This window comes from Mus caroli, unplaced genomic scaffold, assembly GCF_978045245.1.
Source record: "Mus caroli unplaced genomic scaffold, Mus_caroli_1 scaffold_1, whole genome shotgun sequence".
In the NCBI taxonomy this organism is placed as follows: Eukaryota; Metazoa; Chordata; class Mammalia; order Rodentia; family Muridae; genus Mus; species Mus caroli.
In genome coordinates this window covers 185626895-185651252 of record NW_028227256.1, presented here as the reverse complement: position 1 = coordinate 185651252, position 24358 = coordinate 185626895, and the positions used below count along the sequence as shown (strand labels likewise).

The 24358-nt window shown below is 44.7% G+C and overlaps 1 protein-coding gene across 8 annotated transcripts in view; it reads right to left on the bottom strand.

Moving 5' to 3' along the window:
* Positions 1–24358, bottom strand: part of Esrrg (estrogen related receptor gamma) — a 614884-nt gene that overhangs the window by 397105 nt on the left and 193421 nt on the right. The window contains exon 1 of one of the 8 annotated variants that reach the window (XM_029477736.2): positions 9024–12514. The exons of the other annotated variants lie outside the window; for them this stretch is intronic. The gene's annotated coding sequence lies outside the window, so the exon portion shown is untranslated. Of the gene's footprint in view, positions 1–9023; positions 12515–24358 lie in introns of those variants that run through there. 8 annotated transcript variants of the gene reach the window in all.

Here is a 24358-nt window from a genome sequence, read left to right as displayed (position 1 = left end):
CTACACATACACATGGATACATCCACATGCATGCATACATACATGCACATCAACATGCATACATGCACACACACATGCATGCACACACACATCCATGTGCATAAATGCACACATATGCATGCACACAAATGCAGGCATGCACACATCCACATGCATAGATGCACAGACACATGCATGCATACATACATTCACATCAACATGCATGCACACATGAATGCATACATACACACACATACACATATCCACACATATCCACGTGCATGAATGCATATACACATGAATCAACACACATGCATGCATACACACACACACACACACACACACACACACACACTCTGCAGGTTTTCTTCTCCCAGAGGGCTTGATTCCAAAGCTAACTAAAGCAAGACCTTTACAAACCAGAAACAGTATTTTAAAATAACTACACACCATCTCAGCCACTAATTATCTTTAGGATTCTGTTCTCTGCAGCTAATTGAGAATGTTCAGTCCTTTCCATTCATTAGTTTTATTACGAGCACTCCAATGAATTAAAGGAGAACCCGTCATCGCCACCTTCCTTGAAACTTCCACCACTGTCACAAGGCCTTGACCTTGCCAGAGCAATTCACATTAACTCAGGGAGAACCATAGGCCTAGACACAGGATGAAAATTTGGCATTTTTAATAACTAGAATGCCATTGAGTGAGTTTGACATAGAGCTATTACAGTCTTGATGTCAGGATATGGGGTGGGCAATGCTTTGCCTGTGTCTGAGAGGGATAGCCCCTCATTCATACAGGGACTGGCCTGGCCTGGCCTGGAGTGATCCATGCTGTGTGGAGAAGCATTGCTTAGCAAGGCTGGGAGTTTACTGAAAACACAAAGATCTGAGCTCCTTTAGTCCTAGGGCACTGTGGGATCCTCAGCACATGCAGAAATAAAGGCAGCCATGTGCTTCACCTCAAATAGCTACTCTGTATGTTGGCTGTCTTAGTGATTGACAACCACCTATCTAGTGTTTTCTATACTTACACACATTTCTACACATTGATTAATCGACAGAGATAATCTTATCTAACTGGTATTTTAATTGTTGTTTTATAGCTGAGAAAGAATATCAAAACCAGCGTGAGAGGAGAAAAGTAAAGATGGTGACAGAAGTTCACGGGGAAAGCTGCATGTGGATTAGATAGCAGCCTTCTTCATAACTGCCCAAACTCAGAAGCAACCAAGACATCCTTCAGTGGGCAAGTGGACTTATCCTGTGGGTAAATAAACAGAAAAAAAACATACTCTGGTATAGCCATAAAATGGACTATTATGTGGTACTTAAAGAGATATAAGCAATCAAACCATGAAAAGAACATACAGGGAGCTTAAATGCATGCTACCAAGAAGCCAGTCTGAAATTACTACCTACCTACTGTCCCGTCCAAATGACATGACATGCTAGAAAGACCAAACTATGAAGATAGTAAAGACAAAATAGTAACAGAAGACAGAAAGAAGGGAAAGAGGTGGATTTTAGGGTTTTAGGACTGGGAAACTATTTTACACACAACTTCACTGTTTAGCATGAAATTATTATAATGATCGGTAATTATCATTATATGTTTGCCCAATATCATTGACTATGTGGACCTGGTTATAGGTCATGGACCTGAGTCATGGAGATTTATCAATGCTGGCTGATCTAATGGAAACAGACCCACCATGCTAGTGGTAGATGCTGACAGAAGGGGCAGATGAACCTGTGCAGAGGGAAGTAAGAAGAAAGGGAATCTCTAACTTCACTCAACTGTGCTGAGAACTTCAAACTGCTCCAAAACACAGACTGAACAGAAGAGACAAAACTATAGGCTGGAGGTACAGAATGGGTCTGAACACCTCACCGGCCAATGTGAGTCCTATCCGGGATGGACTGGATATTCTGGGAAAGCAAAGGGGGCAGGAGGGTGAGCATAAGGTTGTTAGAATGAAGGAACACTGTGAAAACAATTTCCCAGCATCCAACAGCTATTCAGATGTGGCAGGAGCCAGAGTCAGTGAAAGGCCTACATATCAGTAAGACTTCTGGCCCACTGTGACTTGCATTTGTAAACTGTGGACAGACTTACCACCATTCAAGTCAACCTCTTCTGTGCCTGTTGTTCCACAGATTTATTTATAAGCTAACCAAGGTTATACTCTTGCAATATATGCATCATATCGTTCTCTATACTAATAATGGCATCACAACAGTTATTCAGTTATATCTATGGGCATGGTAATATATAAACATTGATATACAAAACATGGATTTGTATATAGACGTCTTTTATGCGCTTTTACCAGTGACATCAGATAATTAAACATACAATCTTATGTTTAATATTTAGGGTTTTAAACAAAGAGGCCATTCATATTCCATACAACTAGCAGGTTGAAGCTTGGCAGCCAGGAGACCTTGGATCCTACAGGGGAAACCTAAGCTTTCCTGAGTCTTCTCACACCACAGCTCTTGATGACACTGATGATTTCCTGTTTTTAAGTTCGGGATAAGATGTCTTCACTGCCTACCATCAAGGGGTGGCAATGAATATCAAATGCTATGGTGCATACCACACTTCCTGGTATGTAAAACACTATATGCCAAATGTCCCCATTGTTACTGATGGTTAGCAATCTGAAAGAATCCTGGGAAATTTGCTATTTTTATGTAAAAGACACCATTGTACAATTTTTATACTTTCATGACTGTAAAATGTTCTCATATCCTGAGGAATTAAGAAGAGGAGGAAAAAAGCCGGGCAGTGATGGCACATGCCTTTAATCCCAGCACTTGGGAGGCAGAGGCAGGCAGATCTCTGAACTCAAGTCCAGATTGGTCTACAGAGTGGGTTCCAGGACAGCCAGGGGCTATACAAAAAAACTCTATCTCACACACAGAGAAAGAGCAAGAGTGGGAGAGATGGGGGGGCTGGTGAAGAAGAGGAGGAGGAAAATAATATTTCACGCTATTTTCCCATGCTAGCCACAGCATGCATTTTCAAACACACATTCTAACATCCAAAGCTTAACAAGGGACCTGTGAGGTAGTTCGTTAAGTAAAGACACTTGCTGATGAGCCTGACAACCTGAATTCAATCCTAGGACCTCAATGGTACAAGTAGAGGGACTCCCACAGGTTGTTGCCAGTCTTGCACAGACATGCTGTGGCATGCATGCCCTCTTCCCAAGATAAAGAAATAAATGCTGAAAAGAATGTAAAATGTTTAAAAAAGCACAGTTTATTCCGAAAGGTTTTGATTGAGATGAGCGGCATATACCATGTTTCTAACAACTGAATATCCCTTCCCTCTTTTGAACTGTCTGACCTCCTTCTATGTTGCAGCTTCCACGAGCTTGGGTACCAGCAGAGGATAGAGAATGTGTTGGCAGCCAAAGGTTCAGTCCCCACTCAGCTCTCACAGGGTGGGTTTATTAACAAACATGTGTGCTATTTCCTGAATAAGAAGCCTCTTTTTTAAAATCTGTATTAGTAGTGCGACCATAGGTGTATCTGCCCTGACATGGTTTGCATATTTAATATTGATTATTATATAAGCTTCATTACACAAAGAAAATAAAATGTTACTTACAAATGCACTTTCCTCACTATAATTTAAATGCATCTCCAAGAGGTCATTTTTCAAACCATTAGTGGCCCTGAAATTTCTTAAAACTTTCAGCTTTCCCCAGAAAGAATGCTCACAGATAATGCCTCCATACTAAAGAGGGCCTTCGACCATGTAAACATGTCTAATTATCAGGAGAAATTACCAAAATACTCAATTGTACAATTTCCAAAAAGGCTCTCTGAAGTAGAAGGCAGAATTTTTTTTTTCCTCTGGGTCATGCTTACTCTTGATAATTCCTCTACCAAGACAGAAGAGTGTCCGTTATCGCTGGCCCTGCCAGGCTGATGACAGAATGGTCCTGGTGGCCAAGGGAAACGGGTAACTATCTCCTCTCCTGCATCAGACGCTGGCCACTGTGACAGACTGGGGCTGCACACTTTCCATCACAGGCTCACAAGTCCTCGGCTCCGAGACAGGAGAGATTTGTCTTTAAAATGCTGCTTCCTGGGACTGGAGAGATGTCTGACCATAAAAGACATGACTCCCAGTGCACAGATAAGGAACTCAGTGTGTGATGCCCATGCTGGTGTGTCAACAGTGGGTGCAGTGAAGACGGGCAAATCCATCCCATCCGAGGGCCTTGCTGGCCTGGAAATCCACTTCAGTGAGACAAAGAGTCTTAAAACCTAAGCTGGAGGAGTAATTGAGGAATTTCTGAAGTTGACTAAACAATCTCTCTCTCTCTCTCTCTCTCACACACACACACACACACACACACAAACACACACAAACACATACACACACAAACACACACACAAGCACACACAAGAACATATACACACCTATACACAAACACACACACAAGTACACACACATACAAACACATACACAAACAAGCACACATAAACATATACACAAACACACACAAGCACACACACAAACACACTCACAAGCACACATACAAACACATATACACAAACACACACACATACATACACACACACACACACACATACATACACACACACACACATACAAACACACACACACACACACACACACACACATACATACACACACACACACACACACACACATACACACTGTCTTCTAGCCCTTAGTTTGGAGAAACTCGGGGGAGAAAAGCACTTAGTCACCTAGTCATAGGGCATTTAAAGTGACAGCCACCGTTTCCAAACGACTTTTCTGCCTTGCACTTAGATGCTTCATCTGGATGTGGTTAGTGGAGCTCACCACTTCTAGATGATTTGTGTTCCTGGTCACCTAGGACACTATGGGGCCATGTGGTACCTTAAATGAAAATTGTTCCCCCATAGTTTCAGCTATTTGAACACTTTGTCCTCAGTGGGTGGCACTGTTTGGGGAGGTGTAGAAGAAGTGACCTTGCCGGAGGAAGTGTGCTATGGGAGGTGTGCTTTAAGGGCTTAAAGACTATGGGGCAGGTCTCTCTCTCTCTCTCTCTCTCTCTCTCTCTCTCTCTCTCTCTCTCTCTCTCTCTCTCCCTCTCCCTCCTCTCTCTCCCTCCCCCTCTCCCCCTCCCCCTCTCTCTTTCCCTCTCCCTCTCTCTCTTTCTCTTTCCCTCTCTCTGGCACACCTTTCCATTCTGGTGAGGGGTACAGATTTTACATCAAACGTGGATGTTCAAGGTGGGGTTGAAAGACAGAGGCAGGTAGTGGGCTTATGCACACAGGCATGCATGTGCCCACAAACACCCAGACTGAGAAAGGAAACCACAGATGACTACAAGTTCTAACGAAAAGGACGTCAAAGGAAACAGATGTCCTCCCTGGTGAATAGTTCACAAGATCATCTGAGTCTAGATAGAGAATGTCACATTGCATGCCAATAAAGGCACAGACCCTGGCTGTTCGCTTTAGGAGCTAGGGATGGTCAAGCACAGGGGGAAGGCATAGTGCACCACCAGTACTTAGGAGCGTGCAAGTTTCTCGTTTGCTGAAGTAGCTGGTTCTGGGGGATTTCTCAGCATTACCAGGAAGGGACTGCCTGGTGTCCTTTCTCTGGTCCTCTAAGGAAGCTCCCTGGAACAGTCTACCTCTATATCTGAGTTGTGTGGCATTGTGACAATTTTACACTATGCTCTGCACAGACAGGTATGCATTTCCATGGTTTTCTGTGCAGACTGAGTTCTGTGTGTACTAATGTGGTCCTTCCTCTCCATAACATGAACGTGCTCCTAAAGGACAGGAGAGCGGTGGATGGCTCTTCTCAGTAACTTCACTGGTGCTAACTGACTTGGTCTCTTCATGCCAACTGAAGGATGCTAGGGTATGAGGGACAGGAAAGGAAAGAGGGAGTGCTAGGAGAGAGAGAGAGAGAGAGAGAGAGAGAGAGAGAGAGAGAGAGAGAGAGAGAGAGAGAGAGAGAGAGAGAGAGAGAGAAAGAGAGATTGGCTCTTAAAGCCCACCTCCAGAAACATACTTCCTCCAGCAAGGCCATACCTTCTATATCTCCTCAAATACATGGCTTTTTTGTTGTTGTTGCTGTTGTTGTTGTTGTTGTTGTTTGTAAAGTACCAAGTGTACTGCATTAGTTTTCTCTCTTCCCTGCTCATGCAAATACAGATCGAATATCCTGAGTATCCTGGGCTGTGCTCAACATCACTAGACCCCCAAATGCATGCCACACTTGCCGTAACCACTCAGTGGGGAAAAGTTCATGTCATAGTGACCTGACCTCTCACCCTGAGCTTCGACTGCCTCCATCTTCCTTTGCTACCCAGCTAACTTAGTTAGGTACCCTGGCTATCAACAGTTGTCACTATATTGGTTCCCAAGGCTATATACAATCTGGGCTGGTCTCTGCCAGAATTTATCTTCTTGATGGCTGTGGCTTCATAGTGTCCATGCATGTGAATGAGCAATGCCTGGCTGAGAGGATTTCTCTGGCCCTGCACTCTCTGTGCCTGTTTTCTCTGACAAAGTAACTGGATCTATTCATTTGTTTCCTTCACGGGGCAACTCCAGGCCTTAAAGATGACAAAAGAATCTTTTCTTAATGCTGAGATGTGTACTGAACGAGCCTCTGTTGTGCCACAAGCTGTTGGTTCAGATGAATCCTGAGTCCGATGAGTTTCAAGAGTCCATCAACTCAAATGGAAATGCTAAGAGGTACCAATATGTCTGAGTGTGTCAACACTCCGCGGATCGCCAAATATGCATGAGTGACTGTCACACTGGCTTCTCCATCATCTAAAATAGAGAGGCAGGCCCTGGGGTGATGGTTCAGTGGGTAAAAATGCTTGTCATCAAAGCTCGAGGACCTCAGTTCAAATCCCCAGAAACCACATAAAGGGTAGATTTGTAGTACACAGCTGTAACAACAGGAATCCTGTAGGAAGATGGAGGCGGGGAGGGGGTGGGTAGGAATCAGAGAGTTCCCTGAGGCTCTTGGATCATCAAGCCTGGCACATACAGCAGGGAGAAAGACAAAAAAAAATAGCAAGAAAAGAGGCTCAGTTTTAAACAATCAGAAGGCAGGAGCGGGCATTAGAAGCTATCCTCCAACTTACACACATGTATAGACTATGGTATAAGCAAGCCTGCATGCACATACAAATGCACTTGCCTGTGTGTGCACAGGCAAACACACAATTTAACTTTATAAAGAAAACACATCTACCACATCTAACAGTTCTGAATGATAAGGTATAGGGAGAGTTTAGTATATAATAAATGCTCTGACGTTCTTGCCTCTATCTCCTGGATGCTGGGACCATTGACTTGAACTATCAGCCTAGTTTATAGAGTACCAGCAATCAAACCCATGGCTTTGTCCATACAGGGCAAGAACTACCCTTCTGAGCTCATTGGCACACTACAAATGCTCCACAAATAGGATCCTTGATCTATCCCAAAGCACTTGGAATTTCTGGCACCCAGAAACTTGTAAGCCCCTTCCTAATGGCATAAACCCCTCCTAAAGGCTAGGTCTCCCAATTTGTAGGAGTCTAGCCCAGTGCCTGGCATTTGGCATGCTCCTGCAGATATATGTTTGGTGACTGACTCATGACCAAAGGAATTGGGAGAGTTTCTCTAACTACTGACTTCCAGAGCACATGGACAGATTGAGCTATTTCACAGGAATCTGGGAGGCGCAAATTAAAAGTTATCAAATTCAATGTCATGAGCAGTCACAGCAGTCTGGAGTTCATCCTCACCTCTTTTTAAATATAGTATATGTAGCAAATTCCCCAAAAATATTTTGCCAGATTTTTTTTCCTGCCTCATTTTTAAAATGCGGGCACACTATAAGAAATATGTAATCCATATGTCTCTGACTCATTTTTACCCAGTTCATCAAAATGCTGTTTTCATATTAAATGTCAAAATGCCTTTTATGTCTTTATATACGAGCCCTTTTAAGCTGTTATTTTTAAATGATATTGGAACATGTTTTGGCTCATTTAAAATCTACTGAGGCATTTGTAATACTGTTCCAAACGCTGGGTTCTGGGACAGCTCATTTTGTTTACTCTGGGGAAACTCCTGTTTTCTGAGACCAATTTTAATATGTTTCCTAAATTCTCTTCTTCATTTCAGCTGTCTTAGTGAGAGTCACTACCGCAGAGAGGAGTACGCCAATGTGTGACTCGAAGTTTCTTCAAAAGGAATACCTGGCTTGTCTCTTTCTACCTTGAATCTACATGGTAGTGAAAGGAGTTTAAACTGATTGCCATCTATCTTTAAGGGTGGGACATGGAGCGGGTCTTCCCACAGGGCAGAAGCTACAAGCTTCTGAGTGTCCAACTCTTAGGTGTTCCATTTCTCTTGGAATTCAAGCTCCATGTGACCCCTTTCCACCCTCCTCCCGCACTCGGTTACTAATTATTTTACTATGAAATTTTTTAACTATGAGAAAAGTAATTTTTTTCCAGGATTCATACTTTTTAATTCAACCAAGCTTACTTTGGATTTTAATAAAATATTTGTAACAACGCAGAATATTAGCTAATAAGAAAAATAACCTATAAAAGTCAGTGCTAGGGACACTGGGAAGCCATATATTTGAAGTTACAAATTTCTGAAACTCAGTCTAATATCCAAGGTTCCAGGTCCGTCAATAAAATTCTAGATGGTTTTAATCCATTCTACAAAGAAAAAGAAGTCCCCCCCCCCCCGCAATCCCTGCTGTATCCATCTCAGATTTGAGAGTATTAAATGAAGAATACAGCATTTCATGTACAGGCAGTATCGGGGATTACAGTGAAATGTGTAGTCTGGGAAGACGTAAAATAGCCAAAGCCACCCTAACCTTCCATTTCAAAATAAAAGTCTGTATTCTGAGAAATAAAGGACACACACACACACGCACACGCACACGCACACGCACATGCACACCCCGAATCTTATCTGCTCGGGTTCCAGGTCTCTTCTCAGGAGCCTCGGGCTGACCGATCTCACCTGCTGATCCAAGGCTTCTAGTCCATCCTTTAAGGAGAAAATTCACCGGGCACTGAAATTTGTCAAAGTGCTAAGACGCTTTAAGAAACAGTACTTCAGGGTCTGAGCTGAGAAAAGTTCTTTTGCAAAGGCATTGGTGAAGACTCTAACCACACAGCTAGAACATTCAGGGTCAGCTGCACAATAGCTGGTATTTAAATACCAACTAGTATAAACCACGTGCCGGGTTAAGGACGTTTCCTGGTAAACAGCCCTCTTCTTTAATAACTTACCAACACAGAACACACTCTTTTTATTCCTCTCTTAAAGAATGCAAAGGGTAGGCAACAAAGAGGGGCTCAGAACGGCATAGCCAGGTTTCTTCTGGAGAAGTCAGACAAGAGTAACTCACATTCCACTTGAGAATTAGTCTTGCAGAGAGAAGGAATATCATGTTTCCGTAGAAGCACAGAGATGACCTGGGTGTTAATTTGAATTTTAAGCAGAACCCAGCTTTTGCTCAGGTCCATCCCACCTGTCAGGGTATGGTAGTATAACAAGATAATTACTTCCTCTTATTTCAAAATGCCAGACACCCAAGTCAGACTTCCATGGAAAATGAACACAGCATCTGTATTAAATTTTATTCTAATAAGTCTATGACTGAGTATCCCTACACGTTGTTATGTTATTCATAGAAATGACGGCAGATGCCACATAAGCCCTAAAGAAATGTAGGAAGGTAGGTCCATGTAGCATATGAGAAATTTAGATGTATATTAGAAAAAAAAAAACGTTTGCAGAAACAAGCTAAACTTGAATATCATCGCTCCGCAGGGGAGTGCTTCCTTCATGGAAAACGCAAGGTTGAAATCCAAGGTTATTAGAGAGGGAGACACCAGTGTGAGCATGCCTGACAGCTTGGTGTTTGCTTCATTTGAAAGAATTTAGGCAGAACTTGATATTGATCTCAGCCAGCCATGGCTCATCACAAACCAGAACATAATGTTTAAATTCTCACAAACAGAGTTGATCAAGATAGCCAACTTAGAGCAGATGTACCCAGAAGACCCAGAGAGCCAGACTCTGGCTGTATGCCATGAACACGTATGTATATCTGTCCATATGTACAAATGTATTCTTGTGTTTACCCACCTGGACATGACCTCTGGGGTCATGATAAGTATTCCTTGAGAATATATCACGAACTTTTCAAATTTACTATGAAGGAAATACAAGAGACTAGACCATTGCCAGTGTAGAATAGACCCATCTTGTCACCTTGTGGGAATTTACAGGATTTGGGAAATAAATTCTAAAGATGAATGGACTCTAAGGGGATTCCTCCGGGCTTTCTCTGTGCAAAGTGGTATCAGTTTCTGGGTTTCAGTCGCACCTGGCAGACACTTGGCCATCTGCCCAGGACCTGCCCTGGAGAGGTCAAGGCTTAGGACCTGCTGAACAGGGAGGGAGAGGTCAAGGCCATGGACGCCTCACTCCTCACAGATGCTGAATGCAAGAAGAAAGGGGTGACCCAGATAAATAAGTTAAGTATATAGGAGACCTAGCCCATTTTCTGTTTCATCCATAGGGACACAGGAAAACCTAGGAAGTCAGCGGTAGAAAAGTGATATTATTTCTATCACGGATAGCGGAAACCCTAAGTCCTAAGTGCTATCACCCTGCTTCACAAATGGAGCATAGAGCATACAGTCACACACACCTCAGTGGCTGCATCCCCAGTGCCGTGGAAGCCGCATGCAGCCATAAAAACCACAAGCATCTCAGAGGTTGGCAGCAGCGCAGGTTCGAGTCTCACCTGGAACCTCCCACAGCATCTTCTAGTAACTGGCAAGATACAGTCTGCTTTGCTAACACACGAGACTAGAAAGCCACTGCTCAGTTGCTGGACGGCTCCATGATCCCTTCCCATGCTTTGAACGCACCTGGCTCTGCATCTGTCAACAAGTATATCCATACTAGCCTGGCAGGAGGGCAAGAAGCCAAGGATGGTTTGTAATTTGCCATCAGAGATGAAGTACCCCAAGGATGCTTTAAAGCATTTGCTGCAGTTAGAAGCAATAGGAGTCATCACAGCATCTCTGCTTTGGAGTGGTTTGTTGTTGTTGTTTGATTGTTTTTCGTTAGTTTCTGTTTTGTTTTTTGTGTGTTTGACCACACAAGTGACTTATTATTTTCAAATTTATTGTGTGTATTGCTTTAGCATTTTCTACTGGAGCAGAATCTATAAGGAGACAGGAGCTCTACCCTGCTAAGGAGGGTTTCAGCCACAATCCTTCGTTCTTTGGGACATAGTTAAATAGCATTGAAGGGAAACCCCTTCACAGAATTCCCTGGAGAAATGGAAGGATGGGGCTTGCTTGCTGGGCAAGTCTTTTCATTGCAGTGGGGATACAGTGGGACGGAGGCAGCTCCACTGTCCTGCTCATTAGCTGGGAAGAATTACCAGGCAAGGAGGTTAATAATTACACAAGTAATTAACACTGCCGTCAGATTTGGACTCTAATCCTATAGTTGCAGGATTTCAACTTTGGTCCCCAAGTCCAGGAGAAGATGAGAACAGAATGGTGATGAGCCCAACTGGCACTGAGAGTCCCTGAGAACCAGGGCTGACGGTGGGCTTCCACCCAGCCCACACATAGGTACAGCTACCCCAGCACTGACGGCACCAGCCAGGCCCCACTCTAGGTTCTCAGAAGCAAGTGTTTCTTCTTGTTGGTGCTTTGTGTTTTGTGGCAGCAAGAGCTGAAGTCACGTGTGCCGCACAGGTATTTGACAGCCCTCGCTCCCTTCACGCCTACACACTGTACATTTGGTGTCGCTGTTTATTAAAGATAACTAATACCCTAAGTCTTTATTTACTTCTGTTTATTGCTGTTTTAGCCAAAGTCACTGGAGAATGGCTAGGCTTCTGGTCCACACGCATTCTTTAATCACTGTTAGTAGGCAAAATCATCTGTGACAACTAATCCAAAAAGCAGATTATATTTATTTTGGCTACAGTGGCTTGCAATTCGTTAAAATCAACAAAGCCTTTTCATTAGCCCCCCGCTGCTGTCCTAAAAACAGACATTTCAAGGGTCTCCAAGCTGCTGAGCTACACACATGCAGCCAAGCTAATGCTGACAGATTCATGGTGCCTTTCTTAACACAAAATCTCATTAAACTAACAAACAAGAAACAGAACCCCTCGGCTTTCATACAAAGACTTCATTAACATGCCTGAACTCCGAAATCAAAATCGGAGTCTCGAAGCTTCCTGAACGTGAAAGCTAAGCAAACAGGGAGGCTGGGTCGTTAGTTAAGCAAGATTTACCAAAAATGGGAACTTTTTGTTTTCTCTTTTGAAAAATAATCTGGAAAAGAATTAGAAATCGGAACCATGATGCCCATTGCTAAGCGGTTTCTGCCTGGGCATCCTGGGCTTAGAGAGCCTGGGCTGTGATTGGCTTCACTGTTAAAGGAATCCAAAGCAGGAATGGAGCCAGGACAGTAATGAAGCAGAAAAGGGAGATGCTGTGGTGACCAGACCAGAAACAGGCCTCCCTCCCTCCCTCCCTCCCTCCCTCCCTCCCTCCCTCCCTCCCTCCCTCCCTCCCTCCCTCCTTCCCTCCCTCCCTCCTGATCTTTCTTCTCTCCCTGCCTTGTCTTTGCAGGGTGTTTCTTCAGCCTTATGCCAGGTTTTAAGGACGACAGTGTTCTGCCCTCCTTCTGGAAACTTCATGAACGTACCCACACTGATTTTCCACCATCTGGCTGTCCATCTCTCAGAAGAAGGACCTTTTTAACACCAAGTGGGAGTTTAAGGCTGAGTGTCAGGAACGGGGCAGTCTAGGGAAGATACTCCCAGGTAGGATTCAGCCATCATTGTGCCACCAGGCAGGGGCCGTAATTAATGAATACATCAGAAGGTCTACTCAAGGAGCAAAGAAGGTAGACAGTGATTTATGTTTACCTGAGGGGAGATTATTTAGCTTTGCAGGAGCTTTGGAAACGAGGGAGCCCAGACATATTCAGATAGGCTGTGGTCCCTCGACAAACCTGATGGGAAATTCAAAGAGCAAGCAGTATCAGAAATAAAGATGGGAAACCGGCTGGGAGGTGAGCCCAGAAGCTCAGGGTCCCCTCTGAAGCTCTGGTCAGGAAAGCAGTGTGAATGAAGTGTGTGTCTCTGTGACTGCTCCTTCTGTGGAATTACTTGCTGGTCTCCCCTGCCTTCACATAAATATTGTCAAGGATAACTGTCAGCTGATACCTCACCCAAGTCTCTACCCTAAATGGGCAGATTTCCAGTGGCTAAAACAGAGCAGCCAAAGTGGATCCTGAGGCAGCATCTCACCAGGCTCCCAAGGGGGCTGGCTGAGGAAATAGGGCTGCCTCCCTGACAAAGAATTCCAGTGTGGTGTCACAGGGGCCTCTGTCCATCAGGCCCTTCAGCCCTGTAAAACTTCAGTTTATTCTCACACACTTCATAAGCAAAAGACCTGTCAGCTAGAGAAGATAATCAAGTCCAGCCTAGAAGGAAAACCCACGAAAAGTTTCCCCCAATCAGACTTCTCTCCACGGGGTGGGGGGTGGGGGGGAGGTGGGGGGGGTGGGGGGTTGAGCCACATCTGATATACAAGGTATCATTTTGGCTCTCTATAATTACAACTATTGTTGCCATGGAGATTCAAAGAGAACAACTGTAAGCCCAGGGAAGGCTAAGGTAGTAGCCTGTTTGTTGGTATTGGTATCATTTGCTGTACCAAGTGTGCAGGCATGTGTGTGTGTGTGTGTGTGTCTGTGTGTGTGTGTGTCTGTGTGCATGTGTGCATGTATCCATGTATTCGAAGATGAAGGTACACATGGAGGACAGACAACAACTTTTGGTGTTGTTCCTCAGGGTCCATCCATCCTGAATTTTGAGACAGTCGTTCTTAGCCTGTAGATTAACAAACAGGCCAGTCTTCCTGGCCAGTAGATCAGTAGATCATGGGGATCCTTGTTTCCTTTTCCTCCTCCCCCTCCTCCTCCCCCTCCTCCTCTTCCTCCTCCTTGGCATTGTGATTATAAAAGGGTGTTAAGGTACCCACTTTTTCATCTGAGGGAAGGAGCTTAGGTCCTTATGCTTGCAAGGCACCCAGTTGAATTTTATTCAAGGTAGGGCAGGTACATGACTTGGAAAAATTCAATGTGCCCAAGGTCCTGCTTCTAGTTGTCCATTAGGCAGCCCCCAGCCTGCCACATTCAATAGCTAATAGAAGCCATTATCTTCCCATGTAGGCTACACCCAGTAGCTCTCTCTGGCTCACCCAGATGCTTTCTTCTTTACTATCTACCCCTTTCTAAAGAACCCCAGGTTTCAGAAACCAGGCCATTTCCTGGGCCATCTTATTGGACATACAGCACTCCATGTCACCCTTACTCCCTCTGGGAAACAAAGTCTGTCTTGATTCTGTGCCTGCCTGCAAGGAGATGGACAAACAGCTTTTACGACTGTTGTCATATAAATATGTTGAGACCAGAACTCAGCAGTCACTCCCAGGGGGTACTCCAAAGTTCTACCTTTGTAAGGTTATTCTCAAACACAACACAGTCTGAGGTTTTGTAACACTCTCTCTCTCTCCCCTTCCCTCCCCTCCCCTCCCCTCCCCTCCCCTCCCCTCTGTGTGTGTGTGTGTGTGTGTGTGCATGAGAGAGAGAAAAAGAGAGAGAGAGAAAGAGAGAGGGGGAGGGAGAGGGGGAGAGAGAGAGAAAATAAGCTCCCTCTTTTCTTGGTTTTTGTAAAATGAGCAGCTATTCCATGTTCAAGATTCCTTGAGGACCAGATAATCTAAGTCACACTAGAGATAAGGATCTCATGGGTGATCGTTTACCTGCCTTTTTACAGACAACCCAAAATCCAACACACTGCCACTAGATAAAAGCCAGAATGAACAGATCTGTGTTTCCCAGGCTCACAGATCCAAAGGCGCTCCTCTGGCAGTAATACACGGAGTGCCCGCCAGGCCTCTGGAGGCTCTGCCCCACAGCTCAGCCCTCACTGGCAAAATACAGACACAGATGCTCAGGTGGACACCACATGTTCAAAACTCAGTGAATAAAAAGATCTATCCAGAAGCAAAGACCTAAGGAGGCAGAGGGTTTCTTCTCTGGGCAGACTGTCCCTTAAGTGGCTACTTAAAACAGCTACATTTGGCACAACCATGGAGAAACAAAAAAGAAAAAAAAATGCCGATCAATCTAGAAATGTTGATGTGACAGAAGAAGGAGACAGGCTCAGGGGAACTTCTTTAATTTTATTTTTCAACTGGAGACTGGGACCTGCAAGATGACTCAATAGGTAAAGCTGCAGTTCTCAGCCCGTGGGTCACACCAGCAGTTGCTTATCAGGTATCCTGCATATGAGATTCATAACAATAGCAAAATTATAGCTATGAAGTACAAACAAAGTAATTTGGGGGGGGTCACCAAAACTCGAGGAATTGTACTAAAGAGTGTGAGCATTGGGAAGGCTGGGAACACTGAGGAGAGGACGCTGCCTCCACCCACCGTGAGCATCTGAGTCAGATCCCTGGTAGGAGAAGAGAGGAAATCCCTGCAGGTTCTCCACACACATTCTCACGCCACACACAAATAAATGTAACACAAATTTTAAATAAAAAAGCTTAAGAAAAAGTAGTTTCCTTGATTTTATTTTAACTTTGAGGGTCTGAGGAAATATCACACTGTCCCCAACAGTTCAGAGATTTGGGGGCTGGGGGGGCTGGGAGGGGAGTATCAGGTTTCATTTAGTGCTAAGACATTGACTCAAGTTGTTGAAAGAGCCTATAATACTTGGGGGAATCTGCAGGCAGCAGCATAGGTAACAAACGGCCTGGAGGACTGAGGCAGAGAAGACAGCAAGAAGACAGCTGTCCTCTGGTCATCAAGTAGCAGATGGACAGACACAGTGCTCAACGCTGTGGGTGGGAATGCAAGCTCCCCTAGAGGAGCCCCAGTCACTGTGCTCAGCGGCCACAGCTCCCCGCTGGAATACAACTTGTTGGGAATTAGTGTCGAGAGAGACATTTTCAAGTAAGCTTTGCTGAAAAGCGGCTAGATGCTTAGAAATGGCAGCTGGCTCCTTTTCATTCCAAAAGCCATCCCCGCCATAACCCGTTAGTTCTGCTCTCCGGTAACAAAGTAAAAATCTAATACCAATCCTGGAAATTTATAGACACTTCTCTCTTTCTGAAAAGTACATGAATAGTGTATATACACTCTTCAAAGGCTCCATTTTTCTCTTTTGTAGCAAAACGGCGAGAGCCTATGGGAGAGTGAAGCCTGGGGCAAAGTTCCTTTCTGCTTAGAAGCCACCTGCTAATCACCTGCAAGCAAGAACAGACTACAAGGGAGGCAGCCCAGAGCCCGCCCCTCAGCACCCTGAAGGGCAGGGGTTAAGCAGAAACAAAGCGAGGAAAGCTTTCTTGGCCTGAGGGGGCCTCTGCAAAGTGACCAGCGAGACTCCCCAAGGGTAGATTGGAGGGGCTGGCGAAGCCAAGGCAGAGGATCAGAGGCTGCTTGAAATGGGCCCAAGCACTAAATGTCTGAAGTGGAAAAGAAAAGAAAGAGAAAAAAGAGAGAAAAAAAAAAAAACGTCCAAAAAGGCAGCCAGTTCAGTGTTGGGAAGGAAATACCTTGGGAAGTTAAAGTTAGTGCCTGCTGTTAGACAGAGTCCAAGAGCTTTGTGGCTTTGGCATGCAATAGGCTCCTGTTTAGGGTGCCTTTTCAATCCAGGGAGTGGCTGTGAATCTCATATTGGGGCTGTGAGATGGGCATGGAGAGGGTGAAGAAGGACTGTGGCTTCTAAGAGGGTCCAGTAAAATCTAGGTCTCCTACCCTTTAAACCAGGAGAAATCTTCTAGACGATCCACGGGGTGTTAAAAGCTTAGGACACAGAAATGAAGCTGCCAAGGATGGGGCTAGAGAAGGCTCTGCCATTAAGAACACTTCGTGCTCTCCTAGAGGAAGTTCCCAACACCCACGTCAAAGTAACTCATATGACTGCCTGTTTAGCTTTGGGCAATCTAAAGCTCTATTTTGGCCTCTGTAGATACCTAAACACATCAAATCACATGCATGCACACACACACACACAGGACACACACACTCATGCACACGCACACACACTCATGCACATGCACGCACACACATACACACGCACACACGCACACACGAATATGCACACAGCCATACACACACTAACATACACTCAGCTCCCACCATTAACAACAACGCTCTGGGGAAGTTTCATGGGATAAGCTTAAGAATCCCTTTCTAGGTGCTGAGAAGTCAAGAGAAGAAAGTAGCCAAAACTAGTCCAACTGAAAAAAAAAAAAAATGTTGAGTGTAAGTGACTGGTACCCAGAGTTCCCCATAGGATCTAATTTTATATATTGTTATTAGCTCTAAGGTGGCAGATCTTGTAGCGCAAGCTCTTTATGCATATAGCTTGTGGAAAGGCACTGTGTGTAGACTGCCTGGCCTTCTCATTACAGTGTCCCTTGTACTCACAAAAGCTCTGCACCTGTGGAATCCCTGTCAGCTGTAACCACACCCCTCCTTCCCACCTCCTTCCCACAGTGTCTCTCCTCAACTGATTCACTTTTCCTCACCCCTTCACATCCATCTTGCTCTCCCACTTTAAGAGCAAGGTAGAGTGAATGGCTGAAGAGCCCCTTGGTGCCAACTCTTTGCATTTACCGTCACCTGAACTCCATGCCCTGCCTCTTTACTTCTGATGATGTTGCCAGGCACAGAGACGACTCTTTAGTTTATTCTGTCCTTCCCTACTGGAGCTACTAGCCCTAACTATGCCCGCAGAGACTATATCACATGGTGAATGGGGTATTTTAGCGTTCAGAACAATGGCCCCTTGGGGAAACAACCCAAATGTCCATCCAAAAATGAGTGGGGAAACAAATCATGATAGAATAGCGTTCCACTTGAAAAAAAAAAAAGGAGATTCTGATACCTATGACAAAATGAAAACCGTGGAAGATACATTTAGTGAAACAAAGCTGACAGAGATAGGCCAATACTACCCAGGTGCAGTGACATGAGGCACCTTGAGTGCTCGTTGTAGAGACAGGAACTGGTGTGGTGCATGCCAAGGGCTAGGGAGAAACTCGGAGGTGTTGATTAGAGCTTTCAGCTGAGGTGACAACACAGGCTTACAGATGGGTGCTCATATCACACCCCATGTGAATGAATCCAGAGTCACAGAACTCCACAACTTTCATCCCATCTATGGGATGGGAAGATGGTTCACTGGGAAAGCACATGCCTTGCAAGTCTGAGGGCCTGTGTATAATCTCCAGAACACTCAAAAATAATGGGGGACATCCTGGCATGCTTATAATGCAAACAGTGGAACCATGGAGTCAGAAGGGTTCATGGGGCTTATAGCCAGCTAACCGAATGTAATGGGCATGTTTTGGGCAAATGAAAGAGTCTATCTCCCAAACAAAGCAGATGGTATTTCTGAGTAACAACACCTAAGCCTGCCCTCTGGCCTTCCTTCTTTCTAAACATTCATTGGTCATTTTACCATGTGTCGCTGAGAGTACAAGAAGATAGGACACACTAGAACTCATTACCTAGAAGGGACAGGGAACAGGTCAGAAGTAACAGAAAATCCCATAAAGTTGAAAAGTATTGAGTGAATGCACAGAAGATAATGAAGGACTGGCACATGTGAGTGTGGGTGGGGTGCCAAGGTGGGAGTGGGTGGAGGACACAGGGCTTGGAAGGGAAGCTCTTTAAACTGGGATGTTGGCTTCCAATAGGAGTGGGGTCAAAACTAAAGAACATGTAGACGAACATTCCCAATGAGGAGGATAAAAAAAATGAATGAAAAGGTATCAGAGGTGGTTTGGCTTGGCTGAAGCTTCAAAGAGCCAAAAGGCATGCATCAGCCTAAAGAGGGGGCACAGTAGCTCGTGGAAGGGGGACACTGAGAAACGACATTAAGCCTATTAGACAATTTTCCATAAAAGCTGAATGAGAATGCTGGGCTCCATCTCCTGTCTTCCTCCTCACCGATGCATTCAATTATAAAGATGCTCAGCCTGGGAGCCCCGTCCAAGCTCAGCAGCTTGCCAGCAATGTCATCACCCACCGTCCTCACCCTCCCTGAGCACTACCCACACCCCAACTCATGCCCACACATCTTTCTGACCTCATCCGCATCCTCAGCTACTGTGCAACTTGCGAGAGACCTTCCCTCTCCCAGTCCACAGCAGCCCCTTACCCCCCACGGTCCCTCCCCAGCACACACACTTCTGAGCCAGCCAAGTCCATTATGTAATCTTCCTTTCTGACTCACATCCCCTCTGAGGAACCTTTCTCTGACTCACTTCTCCCTGCTTACACTCACCCTTTCCCCTTTCATCTTTAATCTCCCTTCTAATCTGTTTCCCTGTAGACAGCCTTCAACATGACTCTTTTCCACTTCATTCTGTCTATCTCTAACTTTGCTGCTCACCATGTACGGGATCCATTATCCATCTGATGAGCATTTGTCACCTGTCCTTCTGAGTTTTCCTTGGAACCACTGTCTGCTCAAACCCCCCTCTGCCATCAGAGAAAAACTACATTCTGACTCCATGGTCTGTGGACCATGTCCCCTCTGTCACTGCCTTCTCTGTCCAAGTATCCCTATCAACAGAAGCACCCACTATGCAGACTTTGTTAGGGAAAATAAGGGACTTCACTGTGGTAAAGAAAAAGGGACCACTAAGTACACTAAAACACAGTCTCGACTTTCCAGAAGTGTTTGAGCTAGCTAACGTGTAGGGATAGATCACAACAGGCTGACTTGTCTCCAGCTAGGTATAAAACCATACTCAAGTGCCCATCAGCAGCCAAATTTCCTTCTTACAAAACTGGACAGGAACAGCGGCAGGAAGGAGACATGTAAGGCAAGTCCTGGAGAATAGCTGAGGTTTTAGAACGCCTGAAAGGGAGCCTGGTGGGCTGCTGGGAAGCTGGAAGTCAAAGATGAGGAAGTCCACAAACTTGGAGTGAAAAAGGAAACACACAAGGTCCCCTAGGAATTGCTTTCTAAGCCAAAGACTAGCAGCCAAAAGAATGTGATGTGTTAATACAATGGTTTTGTTTGTTTGTTTGTTTTTTGTTTTGTTTTGTTTTGTTTTTTGCCAGATCATTGTTAAACTTGGGAAGATATGAACAATCTCCATGACTTCTGTAGGGATTTGAGTCATGAAGGGTACGCCATTCTGGTTGAGGCCAGCATTGAAACCTGGCTGCTAAAATGCATAATACTGAGTTCACTTAGGATGAACAACTAGCGTTCATCAGCTGGTCCCAAGAAACTACAGGAAGGCGGTGGGATTTAATTTATTGTAATATTTAAGGAGTGCAGCGTGTTCATTCAAAACAACTGTATAAGATTCGTCTTAGCTTCGCTTCCCATTGCTATGGTGAACTATTCCGAGAACTGCAACCTAAGGGAGAAAGGGCTCGCTCTAACAATTCAAGGGCACGGTCCCTGCTGGAGGTGAAGTCAAGATGGCAAGAGCTTAAGGCAGCTGGTTAGATCATGTCATAATCAGGAAGCAGAGAATGACAGACGCCTGGAGTTGCTCGTACAGTCTGGGATCCCAGCCAAGGGAATGGACCCTCCCACGCGGGGGGGGGGGGTGTTTGCACATGAATGAAGCAACGTTGATCCCCCATGTGCACATCTAGAGGTCATGCTGCCAAGGTGAACAATCAACACCGACCATCACGAGGTGTAAAATCAAATCCGGGTAATTGGAATTTCCAGTTTTCTATCATTTCCTTGGGTATGTGAGGACTTCCCTTCTGGAGATCTGGATGTCACAGATGATGGGAACACTTCTCAAATTAAGAGCCTATTCCCATTGGCTCCTCTCTAGTCATTTGGGGGCAAGTGTCTCTTTTCTTTTATTGTTTAACTTTACAAATTCCACTCTCTGCATTCTCTTTCCTTATAAGCTTTCCTTAGCCTCAGGGACAACAATCATTTTTGTAGCAAGTCTGAGAAAAAAAAAGAGGAAGAAGAAGAAGAGCTACACATATTTCCCACTGATCCATCTCTTTGGTTTATTTTGGTGGTGCTGGGCTCTAGTTACTGTCCTAGAAGAAAATGGACAAATTATATAGATCAACTTAGAAGGACATTGCCTGTGGAGGCAGAAAGCATCTGTTAGGTCCCCTGAAACTGGAGTCATAGATGGTTGTGAGCCACCAAGTCAGTGCTGTGAATCGAAACTAGGTCCTCTGAAACCCACTTGGCCATCTCTTAAGCACTTCTACTGCAATGGTTAATAGTAGCCCCTACCTACATAGTGATTCTATTTAGAAAAGAAACTGCAAAATGTTGATCATTCAACAGCTCATTGCCACAAATTATTCATATTTCTGTCCATATATCTTATCCTTCCTTTCCATGTCCATTTTTCTTACTGGTTTCATATTTTTTCCTGCAGTCTAGTTTCCATAAAACTGTCTTTGCTAGCTCTGATGTTGGGAGGTCTAGCCTGGTCTAACCAGGTCTACACTCTTCCTTTAGACCAACATGCAATGGCAGTTTCATGGATGAGATTCCTCATCACCCCTAATCCCACATAACTTGGTATCTCTTGGACAACTACCCCGCCTCTGTCTTTGACTTGTGTCTCTTCTGTCTGCCCACCTGAACCCAGTCTGACTACCTTACAGTGTCTTCTTCGGGGCACCATGGGTTGCTCTTTTCCTGAACAAGTCTTTCTAGCATCTGTGCAGAATCCATTCATTTACCATTGTTTCTCTCAGCTTCAGATTAGAGTCCATTTGCTTTACTGAGAGATCAATTGGGGAAACTATTAGAGTGTATGGTGTATATCTGAGAAAGATTGATATTTCAACTCTAGTATCTGCTCTCTCTCTCTCAGGTTAGAGAACAACTATTTCATCCACCATAAATCAGCACAACACATGTCTTTCATATGCCTACATGTTAATGGAAGAGATAACTCCGAATAGAAAATCAAAACTCTTTTAACTAATTTTAGAACTTGCTTAAAATGCAGATTCCTTGCCAAAGTGGATAGAGTGGGCATAGGATCCTCAAGCCCTTTGCCTTACCTTATACTCATCACTGAATATTTCCATTTTCCCACGTGGTCAGTATCCCTGCATGCAAGGATCAGTTCTTTAGTTGTCAACAACTGACTGCCACACAATTTAATGCAATGCTGACACACTATGATAAACACATGCACACACATTATTCATGCTCCATATATACCATACCCATCACATACAGATAACACATCTACCATACACACACACACACACACACACACACACACACACACCTGAAGACTGCCTCACAGCCTATAGGTTTAGGACTCAGCTCCATGGCAGTGAGTTGCCCTTTACACACCAGCCCAAACTCGTTGGCTACCCAGAACTTTTGCTGACTATAAATTAGAGCCCATTTTGAATCCCTTCTCTCACTTAAGAAATACGCTAGGACAGCTCACAGTGCCCAGGAAAGTGCTTTTCCCTGTGTTACATTAGTAGATGATATTACAAAGGCTACACGTGCAGAGGGCACAGAGCACCATGCACTGGTCCCCTGCCCCTCCAGGGCCCTTCACATGCTCTCTGGACATCATATTTCCTGGCTTTCATGGCGTCTTCACCAAGGAGTTTGACAGGTTATTGACTCTGCCTCCAGCTCCTCCCTCTACCTTGAGGATGAGAGGTGGGGCTGAAAGCCCCTAGCCTCTGTCCATGGCCTTGTCTTTCTGGAGAGATGCTCTTGCCCAGGAGCCCAAGGGCTATCAGTGCTGCACGAGATGCTCTCATCCAGTGGGAAATCCCAAGATTGGTTGCTAAGCCCAAACACAGATTTTCAGTATCCATCACATTTCCCAAGATTCCCTTGGATTCCTGCAACTTCTGTCAACAACTGAACTGACATATCACCAGGGGAAAAATAGGGTTGATGTGCCAGGGCACAATTTCTTAGGAGATGTTGCAACGGCCTGCTCCCAGGGCTCTAATGCCCAGGGGCATTGCCAATAAAGAGGTTGATCACTTCATTAATGTGAAAGTAAGTATTTGGAGGTCCTTGCTGGCACATACTTAGAGGCCTTGAAAGTGCATAAACACACACACACACACACACACACACACGATATGTATATAAATATGTATGCTGCCATACATATTTATATTCTTACTGCATACATTTTGCATTTCTAAGTGCCATGGCTATATACTGAGAACTAATTTATCATAAAATTTTTCATGGAGTGTTGGGGGAAATTTTGCCTAAGAAGAACTAATTAATGGCTTCCATGGTTCCCTGGAAATTTTGGCTCACACTAAATGTGCAAAGCTAAGCACTAGGGGCAAAGCTTGTAACACACACATCAGGATCAGGACTGCCATTCCACATCATTGCTGAAATCAGAGGAAGGACGTCAAATCATCATTGCTGAAATCCATTTGTATTCCCAGGGCACATATCCAGTGTGTCAGAAATTCACAGAGAGCCATTCTCAAGGGTTCCTGAAACATCCACGCTGCAGATAAGCCACACTCTCAGGCTCCAGTACCCTCTGAGTGGGTCTTCCCATTTTAATTGCCACTTAAGCTTGCCCTGAGAAAGACGCATATTTTTTCCCCAACAGTCTATTTGGTAAAACATAGCTCAAATTTTGTCCCTGCAGAGCCAGCCTCAATCCTTCTGCTAATTCTCAGTCATAAGTAAACAACATTGACGAAGTCACTAAAGATGGAAACAATAAAAACAGCCAGGAAGGGCAGGAAAAAAAAAAAAAAAAAGACTGCCAAGATATTCTGTCTCAGCTCGCCACGAAAGGTATTAAAATACCAATGATACAAAAATAGACCAGCAATTATTCTTAAGAGCTCAGGAGAGGAGAGCAGCCACTCCCAGACTTCAGGAGCTGGGTGGCTTGAAGGTCTCATTGATTACTTGATCAGTTGCTTGGTGAATGAATGATTAGTCCTCGGAAGGTCGGAATTAGTGACTAGGGGTCTGCCTCCTCTGAATAAAATGTGTAGTCTCCTCTCTCCCACCCCAGTGACAGATGATATCTGTTTCCTCCCATGAGTTTTGAATTTAGGAGCCACTGAAGCTCAGCAACACTATATTCTGGCTCAAATGAGCTGAAAATTGCATTCAATTTGAATTTCAAAACTGGATGGGAGGAAGGGAGGGAAAACCCCTGAGCACCCATCAACAATCCACACCGTTCTCTTCTTCCTCCTGCTTCCCCACAGTTCTGCCAGGCTGGGGACCCAAA